The sequence below is a fragment of the Trachypithecus francoisi genome, unplaced genomic scaffold, assembly GCF_009764315.1.
Source record: "Trachypithecus francoisi isolate TF-2019V2 unplaced genomic scaffold, Tfra_2.0 Lachesis_group16, whole genome shotgun sequence".
Classification (NCBI taxonomy): domain Eukaryota; kingdom Metazoa; phylum Chordata; class Mammalia; order Primates; family Cercopithecidae; genus Trachypithecus; species Trachypithecus francoisi.
In genome coordinates this window covers 6933789-6958910 of record NW_022681461.1, presented here as the reverse complement: position 1 = coordinate 6958910, position 25122 = coordinate 6933789, and the positions used below count along the sequence as shown (strand labels likewise).

The 25122-nt window shown below is 39.7% G+C and overlaps 1 protein-coding gene across 21 annotated transcripts in view; it reads right to left on the bottom strand.

Moving 5' to 3' along the window:
* Positions 1–25122, bottom strand: part of DIRAS2 (DIRAS family GTPase 2) — a 160628-nt gene that overhangs the window by 129353 nt on the left and 6153 nt on the right. For 16 of the 21 annotated variants that reach the window (XR_004443365.1, XR_004443364.1, XR_004443362.1 and 13 more), the window contains one exon: positions 19126–19227. The exons of the other annotated variants lie outside the window; for them this stretch is intronic. The gene's annotated coding sequence lies outside the window, so the exon portion shown is untranslated. The remainder of the gene's footprint in view (positions 1–19125; positions 19228–25122) is intronic. 21 annotated transcript variants of the gene reach the window in all.

Here is a 25122-nt window from a genome sequence, read left to right as displayed (position 1 = left end):
CACACTTGGGCACCTGGTGGGAGGCCTGGTTCCCCTTTTATGTGGTTTGTCAATCTCTCAGGACTGTGACCAAAACCAAATGAGGGCATTCCCATTAGATCCTGCTGAGTGAGCTGTGCCTCCAGTAAACAAGCTTGAGCAGGTGCGGTTCATGTTAACTGAGAACCTCATGCCACTGAACAACACATGTGCTAGCAAGGGTCGCCCACACGTTGCCTCAACACCAGCGCTTATCCTTCCTGTGTCCTTCCTTCTGAATAGCCACACAGCACCAGGACCATTGTGCAAGAATCATTCAAATCACCACCACTAATGGGTTTGGATAGAAATTCCAGAAAAAACCCCAGCTTGACTACTTACTGTCTGTATTCCTTCAATGGAGTGATTAATCTTTCCTGTCTCCAAATTATCATTGGATCATGGCAGTGACAATACTTATTTTGCAAAATTTTTGTAAGAATTAAAGACAAGTAAATATAAAGCCCCTGGTTGCCTACACAAAGTGGACACTGAGGAAATAGCAGCCATTGTTACTATTTCACACCTAAACAGAATACACATATGGACAGAATATATGTATACATTCACATATATTGACACATATAAAAATATGCATGCCAATTTCTGTTGCTGTATATAAAACATATAGTATTATACTGGAAAAGTACAAAGAACATACACTGTAGAGATTACAAAAACTAAATATGTTTATCTCGCCAAATAAAACATTTGAAAAGATACTGCTTTGGGTCATGAAGACAGTTGCTTTCTTATCTCTTTAGTTAAGGAAAATACATATTTTATGGAAAGCTATGGAGGTAGCTTCTAACTAAAAATAAAACTTAAACTTGTTTTGAGGAATAAAATCAGTATCCTCATTTTTTAAAATATTTTGAGGAAATAAAAGAGAAATCACATGTATGAATATGTAGTTTAGGTCAACTTACATTTCTGCAACGCAGGATGCTATAACTATGCTGTAGAAATGTACTCCCACTAAAACACTCAGCAGTCATCCCCTCTCCACCCCCAAAAGAAGGTGTTTTTCAGTAGCATCTGCTACTTTCAGATGGTCAAGTGATGGCAGAAGCGATTTACAGTAACCACAAGCGTAAGGTTATAGGGGCAGCCTAGCCTATGATCTCAGGAGCCAGACCGTCTGGCTCTGCCACTTCCTAGATGCCTGATCTTGAGAACCTTCTCTGCCAACCTGTGCCTCGGTTTCCTCTACCAGACAATGTAAAGAATAGCACCCTGACCTTATTTCAGATTTAAATGAGTTGATGCTTAGAGAACAGAACATAATTAGCACTGTTTGTGAAATAATGCTTTTTGAATTTATTGGCATTTTAAAAATCCTCCAACTGAAAAGAGACCTCAAAGACTCTTGGAGAAATTATACTTAACAATAAGGAAATAGGATACTTTATCAACCCAATAAGGAGCATCTATAGAAAACTTATAGCTGGTGTCATACTGATGGTGACATGAACACTTTCCCCTAAGATGAGAAAGGAGGTAGAAATGTTCACATCCACCAGTTCTACTCAAGGTTGTACTGGAAGTTCTAGGCATTGCTATAAGGCAAGAAAAATAAATAATTAAATAAAAAATATAAAGCTGGAAAAGGAAAAAAAACTTCCTCCATTTGCAGATGACATGACTGTTTACATAAAAAAACTAAGGAATTTACAAAGAAACCACTATAACACACAAGTGAACTTACGAAGGTCTCAGGATATGAAGTAAATCTATAAATTTCTTTTTTTTTTTTTTTTTTTTTTTGAGACGGAGTCTTGCTCTGCCGCCCAGGCTGGAGTGCAGTGGCCGGCTCTCAGCTCACTGCAAGCTCCGCCTCCCGGGTTCACGCCATTCTCCTGTCTCAGCCTCCCGAGTAGCTGGGACTACAGGCGCCCGCCATCTCGCCCGGCTAGTTTTTTGTATTTTTTAGTAGAGACAGGGTTTCACCGTATTAGCCAGGATGGTCTCGATCTCCTGACCTCGTGATCCGCCCGTCTCGGCCTCCCAAAGTGCTGGGATTACAGGCTTGAGCCACCGCGCCCGGCCAAATCTATAAATTTCAACTGCATACTTATATCACTAAAAATGGTAAATGAAATTTACAAAAAGCCACATACCATTTTATAATAATATAAAATACTTAGAAATAAGTAAATAAAGATGTGTAAGATCTTTACACTGACAACTATAAAACATTGCTAAAAGAAATTAAAAAGGACCTAAATTAATGGAGAGTTATACTATGTTCATAGATTGAAAGATTCACTATTGTTAAGGTATCATTTCTCCCCAAGTTTACCTATATATTCAATAAAATACCAACCAAAATCCAAAGAGGGCTTGTTTGTAGAAATGAACAAGCTAATTTTTAAATATTTATATGGAAATGAAAAAGACCTACAATAACCCAAACAGTCTTGAAAAATAAAATGGGGAAATAAATACCTAATTTCAAGTCTTAATGAAGTACTGTAATCAAGACAGTATGGTACTGGTGTAAGGATAAATAGATCATTAAACAGAATAGAAAGTCCAGAAGTAGACCCACATGTATACAATTAAGAGATTTTTGACAGAAGCATCAAAGCAATGAAAAAGGGAAAAGGAAAGTCCTTTCAAGAAATTGTGCTGAAACAACTGGACATTTGTGTAGAAAATTAATAACTCACTTCCTATTTTACACCATACACAAAAATTAATTCAAGATGTATCAGAGTTCTATTACACATAAAAGCAATAAAATTTATCAAAAGAATAAGAGAATATCTAATGTGGTAGGCAAAGTATTCCTGCTAAAAAACAGCACTCATCTAAAAATAAGAAAATTGTTCAATTTCACTTAGCCAAAATTAACTTATGCTTATCACAAGACAATGATAAGAAAATGAAAAAGGCAGCAATAGACTAGGAGAAAATATTTGCCAAATATATATCTGGCAAAGGACTTCAATTCAGAATATATCTTTTACAGTTCTACAAATTAATAATCAAAAGACAATCTAATTTTTAATGGGCAAAATATTGGACAAACACTTTATAAAAAATAAGAGAAGAGTTGACAAGCACATAAAAATATATTCAACATCATTGGTCATCAGGGCAACTAAGACCACAGTGAGCTATCACCATCACCTCACTAAAAGATAGTCAGATAACATCAAGTGTTGGCAAGGATGAGAAGAAACTGGAGCTCTCATACACTGCACAAATCTCGTACACAAAATGATACAACCGCTTTGGAACCTTCTTGGCATTTTCCCAGACAGCCATCTGCTCCATGACTCAGGAATTCTACTCTTAGATTGTAGGAACTTATCCAAGAGGAATGAAAATGTAAGTCCACAAAAAAGACTCATACAAGAATATTCATAGCAGCCCTATTCAAAAAAGCAAAAAAAGAAAAAAAAAAGAAAAAAAGAAACTAGACATAGCTCAAATGTCCATCAACAGAAGAACAAACAAATAAATATATATCTCTGTATAATTACAGTAGAAAAAACAAGCAAACTGTTTTTCTCCCACTATACTCAATACAAAACACTTCTGGTCATCAAAGGACAGCAGGGTGTCCTTCCATTCAGTTCAAATCTGATACTATCTACCTGGAGATAGCATCAGATCACACAAGTTGAGGGCTTAGTCTCATAAAACTATTCCCCCTTTAGATGACAGACCCAAGCCCCCAGGTTATGACCTGCACTTAAGCCCACCAGTTATAAATCAGGATTCTTGGCCAGGTGTGGTGGCTCATGCCTGTAATCCCAGCACTATAGGAGGCTGAGGCAGGCAGATCACGTGGTCAGGAGATGGAGACCATCCTGGCCAACATGGTGAAACCCTGTCTCTACTAAAATACACACACACACAAAATTATCTGGGTGTAGTGGTGCACGCCTGTAGTCCCAGCTGCTTGGGAGGCTGTGGAAGGGGAATCGCTTGAACCTGGGAGGCAGAGGTTGCATGCAGTGAGCTGAGATCACGCCACTGCACTCCAGCCTGGTGACAGAGCAAGACTCCGTCTCAAAAATCAATCAATCAATCAATCAATCAATCAGGATTCCCACAAACCCCTCCTCAGGTTTGATAATTTGCTAGGACAGCTGACGGAACTCAGGGGAACACTTTACTCACATTTACCCATTTATTATGGAGGACAGTAGAAAGGATACAGAAAAATAATCAGAGGGAAGAGATGCATAGTGCAAGGTATGTGAGAAGAAGCAGAGCGCTTCCATGCCATTCCTGGGGCACCACCCTCCATGGTTCATCAATTCAGAAACTCTCCAAGTCGGCCGGGCGCGGTGGCTCAAGCCTGTAATCCCAGCACTTTGGGAGGCCGAGACGGGTGGATCACGAGGTCAGGAGATCGAGACCATCCTGGCAACACGGTGAAACCCCGTCTCTACTAAAAAAATACAAAAATTAGCCGGGTGAGGTGGCGGGCGCCTGTAGTCCCAGCTACTCGGGAGGCTGAGGCGAGAGAATGGCATAAACCCGGGAGGCGGAGCTTGCAGTGAGCTGAGATCCGGCCACTGCACTCCAGCCTGGGCGACAGAGCGAGACTCCGTCTCAAAAAAAAAAAAAAAAAAAGAAACTCTCCAAGTCTTGACTTTTGGGGTTTTGTGAATGTTTCATTACATAGGCATAATTGATTAATGTATGGGCCCTTGGTGATCAACTCAGCCTTCAGCCCCTCACTTCTCCCCAGAGATCCACTTGGGGCTGAGAGTGCTAATCACGTGATTGGTTCCCATGGCAACCAGCCCCATCGTGAGGCTATCTAGGAGTTCCCCCTCACCCATCAGTCATCTCCTTAGCATACAAAAAGGCACTTACCATTTTGGAGATTCCAAGGTAGATAGGAGCTGTATGCCAGAAAACAGGGACAAGACCAAATGCAGTGTATTTCTTATTATAAGTCACAGTTATCACAATCAGCAAAAAATAAATAAACAACATTGTTGAATCTTGAAACTATGAGGTTGAGCAGATGAAACTGGACACACAAGAGGACACAAATGTGAATGACAGAGCCTTGGGAGATGTAAAAAAGAAGTACATAAATGTAAGGATCTCATTTAAATAAAGTTCAACAACAGAGAAAACCAATCTAAGATGATAGAAATCAATTTCTTTCTTTTTTTTTTTTTTTTTTTGGAGACAAAGAGTCTCACTGTCAGCCAGACTGGAGTGCAATGGCATGGTCTCAGTTCACTGCAACCTCCGCCTCCCGGGTTCAGGGGATTCTCCCACCTCAGCCTCCCAAGTAGCTGGGATTACAAGTGTATGCCACCACACTCGGCTAAGTTTTGTGTGTGTGTGTGTGTGTGTGTGTGTGTATGTGTGTGTATTTTTTAATAGGCTCTAGAGGATTGAGGACTGACTGCAAGGGGACAATTTCTTAGATGATGGAAATTCTCTATGTCTTGATTATGGCGATGGTTACCCAATGTAAACAAAAAGAGTCAAACTCTGTAAAATATTTAAATAGATTTATTCTGAGCTAAATATGGGCAACCAATGGCCCATGACACAGCCCTCAGGAGATCCTGAGAACTGTGCCCAAGGTGGTTTTATACATTTAGGGAGATCTAAGACATTAATCAATATGTTTAAGATGTGCATTGGTTCAGTCTGGAAAGCAGGGGCTTCCCGGTCATAAGTAGATTCAAAGATTTTCTGATTGGCAAATGGTTGAGGGAGTTAATATCTTAGACCTGGAATCAACAGAAAGAAATCTGGGTTATGATAAGGGGTTGCGAATGCCAAGGTTTACCATGCAGATGAAGCCTCCAGGTAGCAGGCTTCAGAGAGAATACATTGTAAGTATTTCTTCTCAGTCTTCAAGAGTCTACCAGTCTTCGGGTCTCTGTGCTGATGTTAATTCTAGTCAGCTGTGAGACATGTTTGAAACCCTCCTCCCACCAAACTCCCACTTCCATCATGGACTAAACTAGTTTTTCAGGTTAACTTTAGAATGCCCTTGGTTGAGAGAAGGGGTCCTGACTAGGGGCTTAGAATTTTGTATTTGTTTTACATTCTCCTCTTCTGGCCAAGATTTGCCAGAAGCAACATCAGTGGTCACTGAACTTTCATTGTGTCCCATAGCATAGCCAAAGTGGCATGGCTGCCTGCTCTGGGTCCCTCCTGTCCCTCAGTGGGACCCCTATGGCCAAGGGACTTAGGGCCAAAAGATGTATAGCCAATTTAAATGTTCTAGGCCAGACAGGGGTGGATATAGACAGGCATTCGTTAGTCCTTAAAACATTTTTTTCGGTAATAAAGAGCCTACAAACAAAAAGCCAAAGGCAAGTTTACAAAATTGACTTATCTACCTTTCAATTCTACATGTTGAGCTACTGTGATCTTGGTTTTAGTTACAGACTTATTGCAATTAACTATACAAAATATAAGCACTGTTAAAGCCTTTTAAGCTAAGGAATTTGGAGACTTTTGTTGTGCCTCAATGATTTTTGCAGTCTTTTGCTAATTTGTCCCAAGGTGGCTGATAATAAACATTAAAAATAAAAATACACATATATAGGCCAACCACTCACACCTATAATCCCAGCAATTTGGGAGGCCGAGGCAGGCAGATCACGAGGTCAGAAGTTCAAGACCAGCCTGACCAACATGGTGAAACCCAGTCTCTACAAAAAATACAAAAATTAGCTGAGCATGGTGGCACGTGCCTGTAATTCCAGCTACTTGGGAGGCTGAGGCAGGAAAATCACTTGAACCCAGGAGGCAGAGGTTGCAGTGAGCCGAGATTGTGCCATTGCACACCAGCCTGGGAGACAGAGTGAGACTCTCTCTCAAAAATAAATAAATAAATAAATAATATATATATATATGCATAAATGTTGTAACTGGGCATATTACACCCAGCAAGCTTTATCACAAGGTATCTTTATAACCTCTCAGTAATTTTCTTTTAATTCTATGGGAAGCAGGAAATTCTTTATGGTTGGGATGGATAAAAGGGTGTCACATACATAATAACCCAGAAGGCAAAGTCCCTTATTTTACTAGCTATTTAGGTATCTAGTAAGATACCTTGGCACCCCCAACTCTGCCCCACCCTTTGGCCTCTCCAGCAGTCTTTGGAGTTCTTACATGGCAGTTCAGGGCTCCAAGAGACCCAGACCTAAGCTATCCATCCTCTAAAAGGCTAGGCTTGAAATGAAATAAAAATGCCATCACTTCTGCCACACTCTCTTGGTCAAAGCAGTAATAGGGCAGCCCAGATGCAAGAGGGAGAGTCTATTACACATCAGGAAACCAAGGCCCAGAGAGGCTCAGTAACTTGCACAAGGTCACACAGATAGTAGGTTATAAACTTGGGAGTTGAACCAAATTTGCTCCAGGGTCAATGCTGTAGCCCACTTTGCCATGCTGGTAATAGTAGTCTCCAAACATCTAAACTCTGTGACAATAAAGGACAAAGTCTTAACTTCAGAAGGCAGCTTTAACAAACACACACACACAAAGAGAGAGAGAGAGAGATGTCTTAGGAAGCAAAACGTGTGAAAGAACTTCATAAATATTGGAGTACTCCAAAACTGTAACTTAGAGATTCTAAAACCTCTTCTATCCTAGAGACAGGCCCCAGGAGCAAAATTGCTGGATGTACCTCTGCCCCATAGTTGCAGCACACTGGTCCCAGAGCAAAGCTGACATCTGGAGGGGACCTGTGCACCCGTGCTGACGCACACACTGAGATGCTGAGTGCTGTCCATCCGACTCTCAAAATAGAAGCATGAATATCCCAACATGGTGCCAATCAGTGATTGGTGGGTTTGAGTTATCCTCAAAACTGAATCAGAGAATCTGTTGCCTATGAATCCATACACATATGTATTTTCTATGTGTACCAATAATAAAAGTCAAAATCTCATCTTGTGAGGGGAGAAGCTTTTGCCCTCAGTTATCAAATCCTGAAAAAAAGTGATAATGAAGCAAAATTACAAAACAAAATTACAAAATTAAAGCAGCGACATCCTATTGGATATTAGATAGAACAATGAAAAGCAAAAGAAACGCCAGAGCTAAATCCAAGTGTTTAAACAATTTGACATTGATAAAGCTTAAATATCAATCAGTGAGGAGAAGATGGATTGTTGGATAAACTGACTAACCACCAGGGAAAAGAAATAGAATCTCTATCTTGATCCTTATGACCAAACAAAACCCCAAATGGATTACAAATAATTAAATGTAAAAAGGTGGCCAGGTGCTATGGCTAACACCTGTAATCCCAACACTTCGGGAGGCCGGGGTGGGCAGATCATGAGGTCAGGAGTTGGAGACCAGCCTGGCAAACATAGTGAAACCCCGTTTCTAGTAAAAATACAAAAAAATTAGCCAGGCGTGGTGGCAGGCATCTGTAATCCCAGCTTCTTGGGAGGCCAAGGCAGGAGAATCGCTTAAACCCAGGAGGCAGAGGTTGCAGTGAGCTGAGATGGTACTATTGCACTCCAGCCCGGGCGACAATGCAAGACTCAAAAAAAAAGGAGTGAACACTTTTATATATTTGGCATAACAAAGGTATCAAAGCTAGAAATCGTAGTTGATTTTTTCCATATAAAACATTTAAATCATATCGTTGGCACAAATAAATGAATAAATAAGAGAAAACTAAAGAATGAACTTGGAGAAAATGTTAATAACATAATTGATGAACATATGATCCATTAAAACTTTGTAAATCAATAAAGAAAGATTAGTATCTCACAAAAAATATTGAGAAATTTGATGAATAAGGATTTCACAAAAGAAATAAATGTGAATAGTCAACAAACATATAAAATAGTTTTCAACCTCTATAGTTAAAATGATACAAATTAGAAACAAACGAGATCTCTTTTACCTCTCACCCTGCCCAGGATGAAAACTTAATAATGCCTGGAACTAATGGCTCTGGGTTGCAGAAATGCCTCCCTTGCAGCCTGGCACCAGGAGCTTGCCTGTCCCTATAGAATCTGTGGATGACGAAGGGACAGGCACCCCTTTCTTGGGGCAGATGCAGCTCCCTGCTGGTCAAGCAGAGAGTGGTCTAGGTTTCAGCCCCGCCAGACTCAGAGAGCATCCCCGTGCTGAGCACAGCTTGTACCAGGTGGAAGTATAAACCAGAATTGAATCTTTCCTGAGTGCAATTTAGCAACAAGTGTCACAAATAAAACAGCTTCTCCTCTGACTCTCAACGTTTCTCCTAGGACTGTATCTCTTAGAGAGATTTATCCAGGATCAAAGATGTATAAACAGGGGTGTTCCCTGTATAGTAGTTCATAATAACAAAACCCTGGAGCCAACTGTGTATAAGTCAGGGGTTTGTTAATAACCTCATGGTTCATGCATTCAAGGGAATGATATACAGTCAGTAAGAAGATAGTATGGAAGTATTTCCACAACATGCTATCTAATCCAATAGTCAGCTTACTAAATCACATATGTAACAACATTGACATATTTCTGTATGCAGAGACAGACAGTAAAATATTACCAAAAGTTGGAGCATATTTGCCTCTAAGATAGGGATTTGAGGTGTCTTATAGTTTACCCCTTTTATTAATTTTTCTATTAGATATATATTATTTTTGAAACATCAGAGGGTTCTTTATCAAGTCTGTTCTACTTAGAAATTCTGCCCTCATTTATCCCCACCTGGCCTCAAAGTCCCCAGAGTTTCTTTGAAATCTATTTTGTCTTGGACACAAATCACAGAGCACCCCGTTTGGAGAGGAGTGAGCTGCATCTTGAGGACTTACAGACCCAGAGGTGAAAGCATAACCAACAGTTCAAAACTGTGGACAATTCTGGTCAATCAGTCATCTCTTCCATATCTACCTGGCAATCAAATTTTACAGCTATCTATGTTAATAATAACAAAATATACATTATTTAACAATCTTGTCATTTTGAATTGAGTTTCACGGTAGCAATCTCGACCCAGATCAAACTTGGAAATTGAAATCAATCAATTCTTTCACACATTTTTCAATAAAACAGATGTTTACGGACAAGCAGGAAATGCCTATTCATACTGAACCATATTTGAGTCAGAAAATATAATCTCTGTTCCTTGCTTCTAGGCAGTTTTTTCCGAGTACACTTAAAATAGATGATGATTCCCAGCATAGTAATATGTAACAGCATTTAACATCCACACATTTAATACTTTATATTAGAAGACTCTCCAAAATAATGCTACAATTTTTCTCTTTTTTTTTATGTTTAGCTAAATTTCCCCTGTGGATCACTCATCATACCACGTATGAACTTAAATAAGCAAATCCATTTGAGTACCATCAAACTGAAAAAAAAGACTAGTTATTTGTCACATAGTGTCAGTTGTGTAAGCTTAATTTTCTACTCTCTGGGATAGGTACCTGTAATCTTAAGCATATGCTCCAAGGAGGCCTCAGAGATGATTTGTCTGGGTCAGGCATGAGGAGGTTGCTACTAATACTTCAGCCCCAAGAAAATCTGACAGTAGGAGGCCTATGTCCTGGCGCTTGTTCCTCGGGTCCTTGGAATCTGGCCAGCCAAGGTGTTCCACCTGGCATTCTCCATGCCTTGTCCTGCCTGCCCAGAGAGGCACACACTGCTCTCCCCACCCCAACCTCCTCAATAAAAACCCTTTAACTTCAGTGCCTCAGGAAAAAAGAAGAGAAACAGTTCTTGAATGAGAGTGGATAGTTTAGTGGAAGCTCTCTCCAATGAAACAATTATTTGAGTGGCAAAAATTATAAAAAACATGTAAAAATCTCTGGGAATTGCCCTAAAGACACACAGCAAGTAGAAAACTATTTTTAAGAAAAATGATAAAATCTCAGTAAGAACACAAGAGTACGCATCATCTGAGCCATGACCCGCTCTCATCTCCTCCCCAGTGTTCAGCACGACGCAAGCTCTACTCTGGGTGGAGGCCGCCAAGAAGACGGCTATGCTCTCCCCCTGCTCTGGTCTAGAGCTCCAGTCTTACCCCAGCAGGGGCAGGCCATGGGCCTCTCCCATCCCCTCACCCCCATCTTCTGGTTGCAGAAACTGCATCCCAGGACACCAATCTGCTGGTTGCGGAAGCTCCATCCCAGGAAACTGCATCAAGGGAACTGGGGCTCCCTTTCCCCACCAAGCCCCTACTCGTAGAGTGGATGCTTTACCCCAGGGGCTCTAATTGCCACTTCCCTAGCACCTTCATAAGACAGAAGTTTCACTCACAGAAGGCTACTGTCCCCACCCAGTGCCCTGCTAGTAGAGTCAGGGTGTCAGCCCAGAAGAAGCAGGCCACTGTCTCCACTCCCAGCTCCAGTGCAAGAGAGCAGAGTTTCTTCCCAGTGGAAAGGCAGGTTGTAAGAGCAGAGAGCTCCCTAGCTCACCCTAAGGGGGCCGACTTTATTTGAAATAGAGGACAAAGTCCCAGCTAAGTATTCTCAAAAACAAGAAGGTCCTTAACAATTAAAAGGAGCCACAAGTAAAACATAGATGCTGGGAGCAACAATGATGCCAGGAGCAAGAAGAGAAACATAGACCAGCTGGAATACTAACAGAGGAAAAGAGGCAGCTCAGAGGCCTCCCAGTGTGGGAGCAAGCCTCAAAGACTGGTAACAGCTGTCCTGCAAATGGCACTGACTTTAATGGGATTTCACTGGAGGAATTATACCTTAAGGCATTGTTGAGAACAACAGAGAAATCAGCAGGCTGCTAGAACAGGCTAAGATCTGTTGTGACACCAAGAACAAACCAGACATAAGCTCAACAAGACCACAGTCATCCTGATGGTCAGAGAGACAGTTTCCACACCCAAGATGGCACTCATGGAAGAGCAACATCATAGGCTGCATGTTGTTAGGGAAATAGATTTAATGGAGTTAAGTAAAGACCCTAAACACATGCTCAAGCAAGCAACACCAACAAGCCCTCAGAGGGCAATCAGTATCAGACGTGCTATAATATATTCTCAAAAATGCTGGCTTTTCTCTTCTTTTCTTTTTCCTTTTTCTTTTTCTTTTTTTTTTTTTTGAAACAGAGTCTCACTCTGTTGCCCAGGCTAGAGGGCAGTGGTGCGATCTCAGCTCACTGCAACCTCTGCCTCCCAGGTTCAAGTGATTCCCCGGCCTCAGCCTACCACATAGCTGGGACTACAGGTGTGTGCCACCATGCCTGGCCAAATTTTTTGTATTTTTAGTAGAGACAGGGTTTCATCGTGTTGGTAAGGCTGGTCTTGAACTCCTGACCTCAAGTGATCTGCCTGCCTCAGCCTCTCAAAGTGCTGGGATTACAGGCATGAGCTACCATGCCCAGCCTAAAATGTTGAGTTTTCAACAACAAAATAGTGAGACACTCATAGAATCAGGAACGTATTACCTATACACTGGGACATAAAAAAACAGGCAATGGAAACTGCCTTTGTAAGGACTCAAATGGTGCATTTAGCAGACTTCAAAGGAGTTATTATAAATATTATTGACAAAAAGAGTCAAACTCTATACAATATTTGAAGAGATTTATTCTGAGCCAAATATGAGTGATCAATGGCCTGTGACCACAGCCTTCAGGAGATCCTGAGAACATGTGCCCAAGGCGATTGGGCCACAATTCAGTTTTATACATTTTAGGGAGGCATAAGACATCAATCAATATGTGTAAGACGTGTATTGGTTTCGTCCAGAATGGTGGGACAACTAAAGTGGGAGTTTCCAGGTCATAGGTGCATTCAAAGCTTCAGTGATGACAGTTGGTTGAGAGAGTTATTATCAATAGAAAGGAATCTCTGAGTTATGATAAGAGGTTATGGAGACCAAGGTTTTATCATGTACATGAAGCCTCCAAGTAGCAGGCTTCAGAGAGAATCAATTGTTAATGTTTCTTATCAGACTTAAAGAGTCTTTTCTATTAGTACTATTCCAAAAAGGAGGAGGGTATGATAAGGTATGTTCAGCACCCCCTTTCTATCATGTCTTGAATGGGTTTTTCAGGTTAACTTTGGAATGCCCTTGGCCAAGAGGAGGGGGTCCATTCAGATGGTTGGGGGAGGGGAGGCTTAGAATTTACTGTTGGTTTATAATACGTTCCAACAAGTAAAGAAAACCATGCTTTAAAAAATAAGCTAAAGAAGATCCACAAAAGGACCACATTCACTGATAAGAATATTTAATATTTACTCTCAAATTGATCCAGAGATTCAACACAAGCCCTATCAAAATCTCAGCTTTTGTTTTCACACAAATGGACAAGCTGATTCTAAAATTCATATGAAAATGCAAAGGAACCATAATAGCCAACACAATATTGAAAAGGAACAAAGTTGTAGGACTCAAACGTCTTCATTTCAAAGCTTACTACAAAGCTGCAGTCCTAAAAACTCTTTCATACTTGTAAATACTTGATGGATTCGTCCTGCTTACTGCACAGGCAAAACCAATTTACTGAGACCATACCATCACAATAAAAAAAGAGTTTAATTGACACAAGGCCAGCCACACCACATGAGAGATGAAGTTACTACTCAAATCAATCTCAGAAAATTTGGAGGGTAGGATTTTTCAAAGATAGTATGACAGGCTAGGGAGTCTGTTTCTGGGTGGGGCCACATGACTGGCCAGTAGGGTTGGAGGGTCAGGGAGGTCAGCGGGGTCAGTGGGGTCAGCAGGGTTGGTGAGTCCAGGTGAAGCCATTGGTTGTCAGAAATTCACAAACCTAAAAAGGTATCTCAAAAAGCCAATCTTAGTTTCTGCAATGGTGATGTTGTTTGCAGGAGTAACTGGGAGACTTGCAAAACCTGTGACCTTTAAATAATAGCTGGTAATCATGTATGCCTACACCTTAGCAGAATTCAGGCTCCTCACATCCTCCTAACCTGGTGGCTAACAAGCTTTGCAAAGGTGGTTTAGTTTGGGAAAAGGGCTATTGTCATTTAAACTATAAACTAAATGGCTCCCCAGGTTAGCTTAGCTCAGACCCAAGAATGATTAAGGGCAGTTTGGAGGCTCATGGTAAGATGAAATTTGGTTAGATCAGCTACTTTTCACTCTCCTAAATTTCCCATGTTATAATTTTTGAAAAGGTGGTTTTATAAAGATAAATATACAGATCAATGAAATAGAATTGAAAGTCTAGAAATAAACCTTTACATTGATTTTCAAAAAGAGTGTCAGTTCAATTAATTGGGACAGAATAATTGTTTTTACAACTACTGTCGAGCTGGTACAACTGGAAACCTGCATGCAAAAAAATGACATTGGATCTTGGCCTCACATTATGTATAAAAATTAACTCGGCCGGGCGCGGTGGCTCAAGCCTGTAATCCCAGCACTTTGGGAGGCCGAGACGGGCGGATCACGAGGTCAGGAGATCGAGACCATCCTGGCTAACACGGTGAAACCCCGTCTCTACTAAAAAAATACAAAAAAAAAAAAAATTAGCCGGGCGAGATGGCGGGCGCCTGTAGTCCCAGCTACTCGGGAGGCTGAGGCGAGAGAATGGCGTAAACCCGGGAGGCGGAGCTTGCAGTGAGCTGAGATCTGGCCACTGCACTCCAGCCTGGGCGACAGAGCGAGACTCCGTCTCAAAAAAAAAAAAAAAAAAAAAAAAAAAAATTAACTCAAAGTGGAAGTTGGGCATACATGTAAGATTTAAAACCACAAAATTCCTAGAGGAAATCATAGGAGTAAATCTTCATAACCTTAGGTAATAGTTTCTTAGATACTTCACCAAAAGCATAAACAACAAAAGAAAAAAGTTGATAAATTGAACTTCATCAAAATTAAAAACTTTCATTCTGCGAATGATGCCATCACAAAAGGGAAAAGACAACTCTCAGAATAGGAGAAAATATTGGTAAATTCTATATCTAATAAGGGACTTGTATTTGAAATATGTAAAGAATTCTTACAACTTAATGATACAAAGATAAGTGACTTAAGTGAAAAGTGGGCAAATGTTCTGAAGATACACTTCTCCAAAAATATACAAATGACAAAGAAGCACATGAAAAGATTCTCAGCATTGTTAGTCATAAATGAAATGAAAATGGAAATCATGAGATACCTCTTCACACCCACTAGGATGGCTATAGTCAAAACGACAGACAATATCAAGAGTTGGCAAAGATGTGGAAAAATTGGAACCCTCCTATTTTGCTGGTGGAAACCTGAAAATGGTGAAGCCACTTTTGAAAACAGTTATCAGTTCCTCAAAATGACAAGCATAGATTTACTATATGACTCAGCAATTCCACTTCTAGTTATATATTCAAGAAAAAAGGAAAACACACACCCACACAAAAATTTGTATAGGAATGGTTAGTGCAAAATTATTTATAGTAGCCAAGAGCAGAAACTGATGAGTGGATAAATAAAATGTGGCATATCCATACAATGGAATATTACTTGGTATTAAAAAAGTAAAATGCTAGTGCATGCTATAGCATGAATGAAAACATTATGCTAAGTAAATAAGCCAGTCACAAAGAGCACATATTATATCATGCAATTGATATGAAATTTCCAGAATAGGCATGTCTACAGAGACAAAAAGTAGATGGGAGGTTTTCCTAGGGCCTTGGATGGGAAGGAGGGAAAGGATTGTATGGGGTGGGAAGCATGAGAAGTGATATGGGTATGGGGTTTGGTTTTTGTGGTTTTAAAAAGTTGTGCCAGGTGCAGTGGCTGACGTCTGTAATCCTAGCACTTAAGGATGCAAAGGCAGGAGTGTAGTGTGACCCCACGAGTTTGAGACCTGCCTAGGCAATATAATGAGACTCCATTCTTCACAAAAAAGGAAAAAAGTGTTTTAAAATGTTCTAATATTGATGGTGATGATGGTTGTACAACTTTGTAAATACATTTAAAACAATTTAATTGTATACCTTCAACAAGTAAGCTGGATACTATGTGAATTATATCTTTTGAAAACTTAAAAATGTAACTGCACTTTGAAAAATATAAAAAAGAAAAAGAATGAAAAGATCTTGGTACAAGAAAAACCATCTAATTTTCATTACAGTGAAAAAGAACAGCTGAACTACCTTCCAATTATATAATTATATTTTAAAAGAGTAATCTGTTAAGCAAATGATTAGCTACCCATTGAAATAGATGAAAGGGAGGAGTTATTTTTGAGCATAAGTTTTTTCCATCCTTTTGAATCTCCAGTGGCTTGGGTCATGTCTGCCAAGTAAAGGACCCTAATTCAATTATTGAATTGAATTGTTTGCTGCCTTGAATTTCACAAAAAAATAAGGAATCAGGTACACAGAGGAAATGTGACTTGCTCTGAGCTGCACACCTACAAAAGTAGCAGAGCTGAGACTACTATAGCCCGTGCTTCCTGACCCATGGCCAGTGCACCTACCGCTGGGTTTAAACACATGTGATCACACTTCAGACACTATCCTTGGTCTTTAAGTAACCTTTCTCTTTTGCTTGTTCAAAAGAGCACTGACAAAAGAAAAATGAGGAAGTTTACTATTGGTAAGTGAAAAGTCACTTTTATATCTGGTTGAATTGGCTAGGGAATACCAGCAGAAGGAAGTTGTTCCTCTGGCTACATCCTGTGTCATTTCGGCAGCTGGATGAATGTGATCAGAAGGTGAAAATCACTGAGATAAGCCACTCACCTCCATCATGCTCGTCTACCAAAATTAACTTCCCGTCATAGGACACAATAGGGTTGTTATTTTTTGTTTAAAGGTATACCTACATATGAAAATGATGAATTTTATCTCAGTTTAATGTAATATGCATAAAAATACATCTGATGTTGTCCTAACTATGCAATATTCTCCTTTGTGTGTCAATACAAGTTTATTATTTCAATATGTGGAGTTGGTTATTCTTTTCCTTGCAACCTAAAGCACCTTAACAGATATATCATGTGTAACTTGTGTATTTTTTTAATTTGGAAGAGACAAAAATGAGGAACTTACATCATAAATATTAAAATGTATAATCACATGAGTCCAGGAATTTGAGACCAGCCTGGCAATGTGGTAAAACCCCATCTCTACTAAAAATGCAAAAAGTCCCAGTTACTCGGGAGGCTGAGGTGGGAGAACCACTTGAGCTGGGGAAGCCAAGGCTGCAGTGAGCTGTGATTGCGCCACTGTACTCCAGTCTGAGTGACAGAGTAAGACCCTGTCTCAAAAAAAAAAAAAGTACAATGTATATCCTATAGTAAAAAACATGTGGGGCATTACATTCTGAAAGAACATAGTGAAACATTTACAGAATATCAAGGCCTCGCTATCTAGAAGAAAAGAATCCTTAGTTTTCTCATCTTTCTACCTCAAGAAAAAAGGGAAGAGGGAAGAAACAAAAAAGCTAAAGTTACAAGTAGTAACCAAACAAGAAAAAGAGAACCACTTAACAAAATGCACTTTGAAAAGCGCTTGCTCATATAAAAACCAGAAGTTGAAGAGTATCACAATGAGGCCACACTCCAACCTCCCAGAAACCATACCTTGTGCGTCTACAAAATCCTGACAATTCTCACTCAAATCTTGAGAGAAGAAGAAAGGGCCATTGTTTATCCTTAGTTTTTCTCATTTTTGACTGTGGGGTAGTGAAAATGGCTGCAGTGGAGATTAGTGCAAAAGGAAATGGCAGCAATGTGGCATGATTTTGTCAGAGTGTGAGGACTCCAAGGACCCACATTAATTGGGGGAATGAGCTGAAACTTACCCGCCCCACGATGGACAAGGTAAGCTCAGCCTTCTCCCTCCCTCAATGAAGTTTGAAGCCTGCATGTTCCTCACAGTCCCACACTGGAGGGAGGAACCCAGTTTGTGCAACACAACTCCAGCTAAGCTCACCCCCACCATTCCCACGCACAAAGGCTATAGAAAATCAAGCTCAAAAGGAATATTAAGCCATCAAAGGTAATCCAGAAAAGGGGTAAGAAAAGGATCTGACATAAGGATTTAGGAGCTGCCTTACACAAAGGGGCAGAGCAAAGTGAAAGTCTGAAAAAAGCTGCCAAGGGTGGACAAGATAAAACCAATGAACTTGCAGCTACGCAAACCTTAAAAGACAATAACATGCACTAGTTAAAAATAAAATCCAGTCTGAAAGAATTTTTAAGTTCACAGGCTACAAAATTTGATAAGAGCCTGAATTCAATTTTTTTTTTTTAAAGTTTTTCCCTTTGGCCTAGACTTGGTAGATTTTTTTTAAAAAAAGTTTTTTTTAAAAAACTCAAGAACCAATTGAATAACCAAGAGAAAATAACTAAAAAGAGCAAGATAGAGAGATCCAGAGATAAAGAAATAATTTGAGGACCAATAAACCTACCTACAGGTAAATTATAAATAACAAGAAATGAAGCAGACCTAGCTAAACAATTTAGTTACTGAAAAAAAAGAAAGGGAGAGAGAGAAAATCACTGTGAACCAGGAAGAAAAAAAATAGATTACTACAATCAGAGAAAAGATAATAGACATTGATGACAAAAAATTAATTAATATCCTTGAAGAGAAGAATCTAACAAATAAAAAGGTATTTAAAAATCACACAAGAAAAAATTATTTGAATGAAGATCTAAATCTGCCAATTAAAGGGTGCATTGTGGTTAAGAAATAAAAGATGACCAGGTACAGTGGCTCATGCTATCACTTTGGGAGGCCAAGGCAAGAGGATCACCTGAGGTCAGGAGTTCGAGACCAGCCTGGCCAACATGGAGAAACCCTGTCTCTACTAAAAATACAAAAAATAGCCAGGTGTGGTGGTGCATGCCTGTAATCCCAGTTACTCAGGAGGCTGAGGCAGGAGAATCACTTGAATCCGGGAGATGTAGGTTGCAGTGAGCCAAGATCGTGCCATTGCACTCCAGCCTGGGCAACAAGAGTGAAACTCCATCTCAAAAAAAAAGAAATAAAAGATGCTGGTTGATCTGTATCAGTATATATCCTTGTCAAGTTTCTTAATATCTCAGTTTAAGAAAGGTTCCTTTAGCAACCTGGAAAGAAGAGCAAATCACCTAAAAGAGGGCAAAGGACTGGCTGTTCTCACATTTCTCCAAAACAACATTCAATGCCAAAAGGGCAAGGGAGGAAAATCTACCAAGTCTAGGCCAAAGGGAAGTAGGATGGAGACACAATGTGCCCACCTTGATGTCACTGCAATACAACAGCAACAGAATAACATCCTGAAACTGGAGAGCATTGATAGATGCAGTAGGTGGGATCACGTCTTCACGGAGTCCATCCAGCTAATCAATAAAGAAAGTAGGAATGAGATGTGGTGGTAGAAAGGTCTGGAGGTGCATATGGCATCCTTTTAAATGGAGAACTAAGAAGAGACCACTGAGGGTTTATGGTTACAAAAAAATCAAAATTTTTAAACTTAACTATGTAAAACTCACATAACTAGAAAAATGTGAGAGGTGAGCTGAGGTGAAGTGGAGTGAGAGAGGTAATTGGTTCATGTATCATAGCAGAGTTACTGATACTGTCTGAAATTAAAGTTCATGGTTTAGAAGAAATGACTAAAACTGCTTATTATTGTCATTTTTTTCCTTTAATCAAAGTGGGATCATTCCAGAAGTGATACATTTGTGGCAAAGAATCATTTCTATAAAATCAGCAATTCTTTAGATCCCATTTCAGAATTTTTTATTCTGTTAAATTTAAGTAGAATTAAGTATCATATTTAAAATGGATAAAATGTATAACACATGTATTATATTTAAAATGATGCCCATTTTTATATCTATTGCCATGTGTATATATAGAAAGGTAATTTTGTAATGGTCACGAATGTGAATGATGTTTATGTCTGGAATTTGGGATGTTTCTATTTCCTTTGTACTTTGTATTCATTTAAGGGAATGCCTATTAGGAATAGTTGCCACTGTTACCAAAAAAACTGTTTTTTACATTAAACACTATTTTGTAGAGCAGTTTTAGGTTCACAGTAAAAATGAGAGACAGGTACAGAGGTTTCCCGTATACCCACTAACCCCACACATGCACAGCCTTCCCCTTTATCAACAGCCCCCACCAGACTGGTACATTTGTTACAACTGATGAACCTACTTTGACACATCATAATCATTCAAAGCCCAAAGTTTACATTGAGGTTCCCTCTTGGTGTTGTATATTGTATGGCATTTAACAAATGAAAAATGCTGTGTGTCCACCATCGTAATATCATACAGAGTACTTTCACAGCCCTAAGAAACCTTATGTGCTCCTTCTATTCATCCTGCCCTTCCCACCAGCCCATGGCAGCCACTGATCTTTTTACTATCCAGATAGTTTTGCTTTTTCCAGAATATCAGCTGTTGAAATTATATAGTATGTAGCCTTTTCAGAGGGCTTCTTTCACTTAGTAATATGCATTTAGATTTCCTCCATTTATTTTCATAACTTGCTAATGCGTTTCATTTTAGTGTAGAATAATATTGCATTACACTGATGTACAACAGCTTATATATCCATTCACTTACTGAATGACATCTTGTTTGTGTCCAAGTTTTGGCAATAAACTTAGTAAATAAAGCTAGCGTAGACATTTGTGTGCAGGTTTTTGTGTTAACATAAGGTTTCAACTCCTTTGGGTAAATGCCAAGAAGAACAATTGCTAGGTACTACTTTGGTAAATACCAACTACTTTGGGTAAATACCAAGAAGCACAATCCTCTTACAATTACTCATGTTGTAAGAGGATGTTTAGTTTCATAAGAAATTGCCAAACTGTCTTCCACAGTGGCTGTACCATCTTGCATTCACAACAGTAATGAATGAGTATTTCTATTGCTTCACATCCTCACTAGTGTTCAGTGCGGTCAGTGTTCCGGATTTGGGCCACACTAATATCTTACTGTCTTCATTTGCATTTCCCTGATGATACATAATGTGAAGCATCTTTAGGCTGGGCGCAGTGGCTCTCAGCACTTTGGGAGGCCAAGGCGGGAGGATCACGAGGTCAGGAGATCGAGACCATCCTGGCTAACATGGTGAAACCATGTCTCTACTAAAAATACAAAAAATTAGCCAGGTGTGGTGGCAGGCGCCTGTAGTCCCAGCTACTTGGAGGCTGAGGCAGGAGAATGGCGTAAACCCGGGAGGCAGAGTTTGCAGTGAGCCCAGATCAGGCCAGTGCACTCCAGCCTGGGCGACAGAGCAAGACTCCATCTCAAAAAAAAAAAAATTACTACATGATACTAAGTAATGCAGAAGATGACTCAAAGGGGAAAGGGACCACAGCAGTGTAAAGGGAGGAGGTTGGAGACGGAGCTAGAACTTCCTCTTCATTTCCATTAGGCAAAAGCCTGAGAAAACTGCAATCTTTGTAGCAGACTGGGTTTGCCTTGTACACACTGGTCCCCCAGTGCTCATCTCCAATAATATTGACAACTCCGAAAACCACCTACAGACATTCTGCAGCCTCCATCTCAGGAATAATGGCTATTTTGTCAGGTAGTTGAAGCAAAATTAAGTTCAATGATAAGCAAATATAACCATTATCAAAATCTTTCATTGAGGTTTGTTAAAGCAACCGAAGTATGACCTGAGGACTCTGTATTCTATATTTGAGTCCTTGTGGATGAACTGTAACCTAGCTTAATAGGCAGACAAGATTGAAAACCTATTTTAGGAGTATGTGCCAGTAACAATAGTTGAGTCTTGGTCAATCCCAGTGGCCATACTTCAACCACTCATGCACTGCTGAGTGTTCAAACTGTGTTCAAATAATGCAAAAGCCAACCTGTAACCAATCCAGTTGTTTCTCTACCTCACCTCCAATTTCTATACGTCACTTCCCTTTTTTTGTCTATAAATATGTCCTAACCACGAGGCATCCCTGGAGTCTCTGAATCTGCTGTGATTCTAGGGGCTGCCCAATTCATGAATCATTCATTGCTTAATTAAACTGCCTTAAATTTAATTCGACTGAAGTTTTTCTTTTAACAGATGGTGTCAGAAGTGGGGCCCAAAGGAGAGCTTCTAACAACCTCCAGAAGCACTGAGTGAACAAGCAAGGTACCCACAGGAGCCACTTGTGTCCCTTGATCTCTCAGATCAGCTACGGATCCTAGTAAATTCTCTCTCGAATGTTGGAGTGCCATAGATTTCTGTTTTGAGCTCTCCAAGTATCTTCGAGCAAATTTCTGTTCCAAACTGGGTTTGAAAATTGTGGCAGAAACTGGACTGGATCTAGGATAGGATTTTATCTGATAATTAACTGGCTTGGATCCAGTTAGAGGCCTCTTACATAGGACTGGGTCAAAAAGAAACAGATAGTAAATGGTAATATTACAGGAGTTATAAAATTTGGCTTTTGGAAATTCACAGGGATTTTTGTGTTCTACCACTTTGTTTCATTTTTCTTGCATGCTTATGTAGGAAAAAATCATTGGCTAAAGTAATCAAGGAAACCTGACAGCAAAGCCAATATTTTAGGTAAAAATGGGATCCTTAATTCCTGGAAAACTGAGTTCCTCCCAGCTTATACATTAGGCCCAGGAAAGAGTGAGTCTTACAAAAATGGCAAAATGTTACTAAAGATAACTTACAGGGGAATGTTCCAAATGAATAACAGTGCACTGAAGTCCATTAAAAGGAAAAAGTATTTTCTTTTGTGTTGCAGCTTGGCCCCTAGGTCTATGGTATGTCGAACTGGGTCACTAGGGCTGCTCACTAGGGAAAGGGAACCCAGAAACCTGGTATGTCAGCAAAAGGGTAAGAATTTCTTATCAGCAGACTTCTGGCCTCTCTCTCTCTCTCTCTCTCTCTCTCTCTCTCTCCCCCCCCCCTCCTCCTCCTCTCTCTCTCTGCAAATCATTTGAATGAATGATAAAAAACAAAAAAACAAAAACAAAACAAAGAAACAAAAAAAACCCACTGTTTATCTCCTCTGTAAAGTTTTGATTAATGCAAAAAAGAATTCTGAGGCTAGTCTTAAGCTGTAGCAAATCTTGTGTACTTTGTGCTATGAATTTGTCTTTCTGTATCATTCCGTCATAAAGAGGGGTACCTTAAGACATAATGCAGGCCTAGGGAAACCTATGAGCCTGCTGTACGAGATTGCCCAGCAAACTGGTCAGTTATGTCTTTGGGAGCTTGATCTTGTAACCACATGGCAGTACTTTCTCTTGGTCTCCACCTTCCAGGGAAAAGGTATTTTAGGGCTTGTGTCATAGTTAGCTTTAAAAATTATCTTGAGTGGTTAAAAGCCTTTGCTCAAAATTAACTACTCTAGACTCCTGGGAAGGGCAATGGAAACTGCTCAGTGCGGTAGCTCAGCAGCTAAAGTTTTGTCCTTTTACAGTGGCAGCTGGGATTTCATTCCCAACTTAGGGAATGAGTCCTTTCTGGTTTGATGTCTGCATTATCTTTACTATTTATTGATTCTATTCTCTTCCTCTCCACAAAGTGCACTGAATTTTCCTTTCTCTGAGCACCTGGGAGGTCACCTTTGGTAAAGTTAAGAAGCCAAAAATATTGGCAGTTTGGTGTGGCTAAAGTCAAATAATAAGATATTTAAAAGGACTCCACCCTGGCTGGGCACGGTGGCTCATGCCTGTAATCCCAGCACTTTGGGAGGCCAAGGCAGGCAGATCACAAGGTCAGGAGATCAAGACCATCCTGGTTAACATGATGAAACCCTGTCTCTACTAAAAATACAAAAAATTAGCTGGGTGTGGTGGCAGGCACCCATAGTCCCAGCTCCTTGGGAGGCTGAGGCAGGAGAATGGCATGAACCCAGGAGGCAGAGCTTGCAGTGAGCCAAGATCGTGCCACTGCACTCCAGGCTGATCAACAGAGCAAGACTCCATCTCAAAAAAAAAAAAAAGAAAAAGAAAAAGAAAAAGAAAGGACTCCACCCTAACACCAGTAATCCAATTAAGAAACTTAGAAACTGGTAAATAAAAAATATTGCAACTAATGGACCTTGTTCCATCTGTGTGTGTAATCACATATGTGTTGTGTGTGATGTTTATATAAAAGAGCTCTAATTAATTGGCATAAAGAAAAATAAGCACTTAAATCAAATATTTTGAAAGAAAAATAAAAACTGTAGTGTCTTTTAGTTCACATAACTTTAGTAATCTTTGGGAAATAAAAACAGCTTTAAAGATTATTGGAAAAATATAAACATATGGTCTAAATTATGCAGGTCAGACATTAGGTTTGCTAAATGCTTTAAGGTCATAACTGCTTCTTTGACTTTTGAAAATTGTTCAGTTTACCTATTTTGGAGCATCGGATTCTAGATAAGGCCTGGAGACATGTGGAATTGGCCATGTCCCCTAGCTATGCAAAGAAGGTTACAAAGAAAAGAGATTCTATAGAAGAAAGAATCTTGTATGGTAAATTATTGTTCTAAGGTAAAATAACTGGTTGCTTAAAAAGAGGGATGTTTAGGACAAGCCATAAAGTCTAAGCATGTCATAGATGGTCTGCGTAAGTCGTGAAAAGATTCATGAAAGGAAATTTATGCACCAAAAGTAAAAGTTGCTAAGAGTTACCATTATCACATGTGATTGAGACTACTGAAAACAAAGTCCTTTCAGTAGTGTGTGTAAGGAGAGTTAAATATGTCTTTGGTAAAAGATTATAAAAAGGCATACGAATGTAAATTTTTGCCTAGTTTATCAGGTTAAAGGACTGTTTTAAATTAGGTAAGATAAAGCTAAAGGTTCGAACAAGTTGTGGAAGGTTCATGACAAATTAATCTTGTAAAAAGAAATTCTGTAGGGACATTGGCTAAAGTTGAAGGGGTATTAAGTTTTTCTGTAAATTGAACATTAGAATAAAAGCACAACAGGTTTTTCTTGGAGCACTAATCTGCTTACTTTCACAAAAATTATGAAGAGTTATAAAAGGTTCATGAGACCCTCACCTTGTAGTCAAACTGATTAAGATTGATAGACTTATCTATAAGGTTTTATTAAAAATTGGGCGTGAGTGTGGTGGCTCACGCCTGTAATCCCCGCACTTTGGAAGGCTGAGGCAGGTGGATCACCTGAGGTCAAGAGTTCAAGACCAGCTTGGCTAACATGGCAAAACCCCATCTCTACTAAAAATACAAAAATTAGCCAGGTGTGGTGGCACACACCTGTAATCTCAGCTACTCATGAGGCTGAGGCAGGAGAATC